This window comes from Notamacropus eugenii, chromosome 2, assembly GCF_028372415.1.
Source record: "Notamacropus eugenii isolate mMacEug1 chromosome 2, mMacEug1.pri_v2, whole genome shotgun sequence".
Lineage (NCBI taxonomy): Eukaryota > Metazoa > Chordata > Mammalia > Diprotodontia > Macropodidae > Notamacropus > Notamacropus eugenii.
The window spans coordinates 294,131,763-294,138,962 of NC_092873.1; positions in this window are offsets into that span (position 1 = coordinate 294,131,763).

The following is a 7,200-nucleotide window of genomic DNA, read 5'->3' on the forward strand; positions in this document are numbered from 1 at the left end:
CAAACGACAAAGCAAATATGCAGCCCATATATACTTTTTTTAAAAAAAATTTATTTATTTTCAGTGTTCCACAATCACTACCATACAACCTATATTTTTTCTTTTCCTCCCTCCCTCCCACTTTTCTCCTCCCTCCTTGAGATGGCATACAACTTTATATAGGTTCTACACATACGTTCCTATTAATTACATTTGCACCATAGTCAGGTTGTATAGAAGATTTAAAATGAATGGGAGAAATCATAAAATACACCAAAACGTAATACAAAAGAAAATGATCTGCTATAATCTGCAATTGAATTCCATAGTTCTTTCTCTGGATGTGGAAAGCATTTTGCCTTAAAAGATCATTGGGAATTTTTGAAGTCCTTGCATTGCAATGAAATTCTAAGTCTACCAGAAAAAGTCCTCGCACACTGTGGTTGTTGCTGTGTACAAAGTTCCATATATACTTTTTTGAAAGTAGAAAAATTTTATTTTTTCAAGTCCAAATGAACTAACCAAATAAAATTTTCAAAATTAGGAGCAAGATATTTACCTTTTTTATGTTAATTTGAAATATGGCTTAGTTTCACTTTGATATCTTATCATGGTATAGAAGTAACCCTGAGTTCTTGGGGCTATGCCAGCAAAGAAGTCAAGCAATCAGTTAACAAGCATCTATTAGGTGACTAATCTGTGCCAGGTGCTATGCTAGAACAAGATACAGAAGCAAAACTAAAACAATCCTTTGTTAAAAGTTTTCATTTGATTAGGTGTGAGGAAGATGGTGTGTGTATACTTGCATGTAGCAGAGGCTTTCAGCTGATCATGTTTGCCTGCTCAGTGCAGAAGTGCTTGGGCACTTTGAGGGATGACAAAGCTCCTAGTTGTTTCCAACAGCAGTTGAATTCACTGCAAAGGGATTGAGGTGAGGAAGCAATCCTTTATTGACAACTGAGTAGAAGAATCAATGAAGCAAAAGAGCTTTCAAAAGCTGATCCATACTTGACTGGCCTCTTCTCATGAGCAATGGTGCTTTTGAACATCTTGTGAGGGGTTGGGGAAAGACAGTTTATCCTTTTCTGCACCCCAGCTTCCATGTGGCCGTGGGCACATGAAAGCTAAAGCACTTGTATTTCTTACTCCAGCTAGAGACTGTATCTTAAAGCTTTTAACTGCTTCTTCTGTTTCGTGTTTTTTTCCTGAGTTTAGGTGCTAACTAATTGATTGATGCTAACATCAATCTCTCTCATAAGTGTACAGAATTCCAGAGCCAAAAAGGCAAAGGAGAAACTCTAGGGCCAACTGGAAAGGAATAACCCTTTAGACTAGTAAAAAAAAGATGTGAACAGGATGTGAAATAAATCTTTTTGTTTATCTTTCAGAAACTATTTTGGACAGGAGACTGTCACTTTAGAGACTTTAGCAGGTGATGTTCAAGCTTAATTTCACAGATAGTGGTATCCTGGGAGATTTTGAAAAACAGTGGAAATCATGGAGCAGTTCTTTGGAATTAAGCACTTTAAATTTTGGATTTGTAATGAGTTTGAGGATAATTTGAGAAATTACTATCTAAGGCATGGGTAATCTGTACTGTAAATAATAATTTATAGGCAATGATGTCATATTTTGTAGCTGTGATGTTAGTATCACAGTATTCAGAGGCTGGCCTCTGAATGCAACCAACATAGAAGATCAAGGTTGGGAAAATCATGCATGGAAGTTGCTCTAGATGAATGCATCTCCAAGCCATCTATATAGGGGGAAGTTCTACACATTTTCCTCCATTTGTCTTTAATATGTATTTTTTCAAATTATGATTGCCTTCTCTCCTGGTGGATTATCAATTGTCTTCTTTTTCAATTTTCCTTTCCTTTATATTTGAAGGTTCTTCTTATTACTTATAGAACTTGTTGTTTGTTAGAACTGTTGAATTTACTATGTGACTTGGAGTTTGCCTCATAATTTTTTTTCTGGAGTCCAACTGTAGCACTCTGCTTTCTGGGTTAGGAGTTCTTGGTATTTTCTTGTATTATTTCTTGCATTTTTTTTTGACTTGTGTTCTTCTGTGAACCCTTTATTTCTTAGGTTGACTACATCCTCTCTTTGAGATCAATGTGTTTTGCTTGTATGGAGATCATGCTTTCTTTTAATGTTACTCCTTTTTGCTTCTCTGCTTCTAGATTGTCCTTTGTTTCCAGGTATTTGCATCTCTAATCAGTTATTCTTCCTTTTGTTTCTTTGATGAGATTCTCCATCATGCTTTCAAGTTTTTCCATTCTGTTGATTACTTCTTCTGTGCAGGCCATACATTTTGTTTTCATGATTTTATTTATCTCTTGAATCTTTTGGAGACATCCTACTATAGTTCTGAACTCTCTTGGGAATCCACAGGATCTTTTGTTACATCAGATATCATCATCAGTTTTCCTTTGTCTTACAATATTTGTTCATAGATTCTTGAACAATTTTACCTTATCTGGAGACCATATTCCCTTCTGTTATTAGGGGGAAGGAAAGAGAAGGGGAAGAAAAGGGAATAAATATTTGTATAGTCTACTATGTGCCAAGAACTTTTTAAAAAACAATTATTATCTTATCTTCCATGTTGTTTTATCTGATTTTTGCTCAAGGTCTTTAACAGAATTTTCTTTCTCCTGTCATCTTTGTTGATTTCAGATTTTTGTTTCCCTTATTATTTCCTATTGTTCACTTTCTGATTCCTTCTCTTCTGATGGTGGTTTCCCTGGGGGCTAGATCTCAAAGTCATCTCAACCTCCTCATGCCCTGAGCAATCCATGGTTCAGCAGCTTTAGTCTCTGCCCCAAGTGACTTCAGGGGGTATAGAACTGGAAGGAGGAGGATACTAGACTCCCTCAGGCTTAGTGGATTGCTTCACAGCCATGCACTTGTCCTTCCTGAGTTCTCAGGCAGATGTCTGTGGTAGCACAGAGTGCTATCGTACCTCTGGCTGCTATCACAACTTGATCAAACATCTGTTGTTTGGATCTCCTCAGCAATGGGACTGGGATAGATTTGAGAGTTCTTTGGTAAGCCCATGGGTCAGCTTGCGCATTCCTGCTACCAGAGTGTGATAGGTGGTGGGAGGAGGGGAAGCTGAGTGAGTGGGTTAAGGGTTAGGGATCATTAGGCTTTTTTATTGTTAGTTTACTGAGTTTTTACCTCATCTGAGTTCTTGTTGTTTTAATCTACTCCATAAGGACAATTCACATTGCTTTATTTCTCCCATATAATATCTACCATGGAGAGGTTTGAGAAGTCATGAAAAGCAGAGAAAATGTCTAGTCCTCTATCATGTTGGTTATGTAAGTTGGAAATCTGTACCTTCCTTTTAAAAATCTAAGTTGTTGATGAGTCTCCTGTGTAGCCACATTGATTTCTTTAGACAAATCCTACTTGAAATCTCTAGGATAAACTTAGTTTTATTATTGACTTCTCATCCTTTTGCCTCATACATTTCGTTAGTTGCCAAATATTGTCATTTCTACCTCCATGACATCTTGAGTGTGTGTCCCTTTCTCTCTACTCATACAACACTGACCTTTTCCCATTCTTTTTTACTTATTGTATTCTATGCCTGAAGTATGCTCCCTCTCTCTTCCACCTCTTCAAATATTTTGATTCTGTCACAACTCAGTTCAAGTGCCATCTTGTAGACGTCTGTCTTCTTTATCCCACCTGCTAGTGTCCTTCCTCCAAATTACCTTGAATTTATTTTGTATGTATTTATGTCAGTACATGTTGACTTCTCTGATAGAGTAAAAGCTCCTTGAGGATAAAGGTTTTCTTTAAAAAAAAAAACACCTTAATTTTGATATCTTCATTTTTTATGTCATTTGTATTTACCATTGTATCTCTCCTTCTGGAGAGCCATCTTAGAGAGACATAACCTACAATAAAGAAAAAAAAAAGGAAAAAACTCAATTCAGTTCATTAACACTAACAAACTTATCAAAAAAGTCTGACATGACACGCTGTGTTCTACACCAATGGTCCCCAGACTTTTGCAAAGAAGGGAAAGAAATTCCTTCTCACACTTTGGAGACCAAATATGACCATCATAACATCATAGAATTTTTAAAAAATTATTTTGTCCTCCTTGTTCTTTCCATTTACATTGTTGTAATCATTGTGTATAATGATTTCCTCATTCTGTTTACTTTCTGTTGCATCATTACCTGTCTTCTCATGCTTCTCTGTTTTCATTATATTCATTGTTTCTTACAATGCAGTATTCTGCCATTCCATCAGTGTTTAGCAATTCCTCAGTTGATGAATATCTGCTTTGTTTCTAGGTCTTTACTACTGAACTCTTTCATTTTTTTGGTGTATCCCCAGTACCTAGTACAGTGCTTGGCACATTGTAGGCACTTAATAGATGCTTGTTAATTGGATAACTTTTTCCTCCTAAAGACTTAAGAGGTAAGTCCCAGAGAGTTCCTTAAGTTACTTAAGTGACTTGCTCAGTCATTCAGCAAGTAGGTGTTAGAAATGAGATGTGAACCTAGGTCTGTGCCCATCACTATTCATGGTGCTAAGCTGCCTAGGTGTCCTCCTAACATTGATTCACACATATAATAATATTATTCTTCATATTTTGATTTAACTTTCCACTCTTCTTTTCCTCATTCATTATCAATACACATATTTAGATGGATAAAACAGAACAATCATTACCTAAGAATTGTGTTGTGAAAAGGAACATAATCTTATTAGGCAATTATGTTAAATAATTTTATACATTCTCTTTAAACTTTTAAAATTCCATGGTAACATTGAATAACAATGTTGTTCATTTTCTGTGCTTAATATATATATATATATATATATATATCAGTGACGTGATTTTTAAAAAATTTACCAAGCAGTATGTATAGATTTATTTATACATATATATTTGCCTCTATCAGAAAAGGACAGTCTAGAGGGAAGCCAAACAAAAACAGAGAGGGGAACTCCCTTCCTACAGACAGACTTAGCACAACATAAATATGAAGCCCAGCAAGAAGAGAACAATAGATAGAGTGCTAATATTAGAATCAGAAAAACAGTTCAAATTCAGCCTCAGATACTTCCTAGCTATAGGACCCTGGACAAGTCCCTTAACCTTTGTTAATTTCTTCAATTGTAAAGTACCTACCTCCCAGGGTTGTTGTGTCAAATGAAATAATATTTTTAAATATTAGCACCGTGCCTGGCACATGGTGGGCACTTAATAAATACTTCTTACCTTCCCTTCCAAAGCCAGATGTTTTATATATAAATTAGCTTTCCCAGTTTTGCTCGTCAGCTGATAACAAATATAACCTAAACCATTTCCCATGCTTCTTTCCCCCCTTATTCAACAAAAATTTAAGTAGAATGAACAATAATGTCTTTCAAGGTGGAATGAATACATGGGTTCTGGTTTATATAATTTTGGGAGAAATAAATGTTTGAAAAAAAACCCAGGAGTTTACATCAGTAGATCAGCATTGTTGTACAAATATAATTATCCTTGTATAAGAGGTTTCAAATAAGCACTTGACTGTTTATGCCAAGAATATTATTGTACATTCCTAGTCTTCTCTTTTAAAAAATAGGAAACAACAAGAAAGTAACCAACCACATTGACTCTTGTAATCCATTTCAGTAGCTTTTAAAAGGCTGTTACTTTGCCGGGATCCTGTTCTTTGTTTAAATTTTGTTTGACAAGTGTTTTATAAATGATTATAAGAGGTGGTTTATGTTTCATTAATGAGGCTGATAATGGTTAATTACTAAAATGGAGTAAACAATCCAATACCAGATCAAGCAGGATGGGTCAATTATGTAGAAAAGATCCAGCTGTGCTGAACATGATTTCCTTTAACCATTAGAAACTCCAAACATTTGGGAAAAAATGCTTAATTGGTAGGGGGAGAGTTATTCCACCTACATCTTAGACATTTCTCTGCCTCCTGATTTAGAGTATTAATCCTTAGCCCCACCCTGCTCTGCCCCCTCCAAGAAACAATAATAAAAGGCAAAATATACTCTATTTGTCCTACATTAAATGTTAGTATCTATAGATCTTTCAGGACATTCAAGTGCACCACATAGCACTACTACATTCCTTAACAAGGACTCCAGCTGCAGATCATGTCTTTGGAAAAGTACTGCAAAATGGGAGAAAATTTTCTTCCACTAATAAGTATGGCTTGAAGACCATTAGTGGTTTGTGAGGATATTTCAGGTAGTTTATCTTTTGCTTTCTGGTCTTAGGGTAGATAGGGGAACTATTTAGTTATGAAAGCCCTCACTGGTATCTTATCAAAAGAAATGTCATCATTTTCAATGATTTTGATGAGATTTGGATTGTCATTTTTTTGTTTTGGCAGGTGAGATGTGGAGACAGTAGTCCATAGGATATTTTGCTTTGGGAAAATATTCTGCAAAATAAAGGGCTTGAGAATTTTCATAATTGTGTTTTCATAATTTGTTTTTCCAGTTTTCAGAATTATGTGAAAAGTAGTCTACCCTTATTGGAGCTCCAAGGAGAAATAGGTTTGCCTGGGCACACTGACAGTCTTATCCCCAGTTATTGCCAGAGGGTTATGCGTTCTTTCCCTGTTTCTGTTAAGGATTATATTCAAATATGTGCCTGTATAGGACCTATTAGATTAGTTAAATTTTTGAATTACATATATATTTGTATACATACACATATATTTATATGTATATATACATATACATATAAGCAAGATTTTAAATGAAGAAATATATATGTATATACATACAAATACAAGCAGTGTTGTAGATGAAGAAATAAAATTCCCTTCTATTGTCCTGTTTCTCACCATACTAGCCATGGGTAAATTTCCCAGGTTAAAAAAAAAGTATGATGGATTAGTTATTCCATTAGCTTCTATCTGATTAGAAAGCGCCAGTTCTAAATATCTATCCTTAATTTTCTATTCTTGTACACAGCTTAATATTTCATAGGTGCATAGATTTAGGATTGTAAGGGCAGTAGAGATTTGCCCAGTTACTCAGGCTTTAATCAGTGGTAGAACCATGATTCCAATGTAGGTCTCCTGACTCCAAATTCACAAAGTTGAAATTATTGACTTGAATTCTCTTCTTCATTTCTGATCATTTTATTATTGTCTTTCAAAACCACGAATTCTTGATTCATGGCATAAATATCCTAAACATTTTTCTGCACCAAATATCATT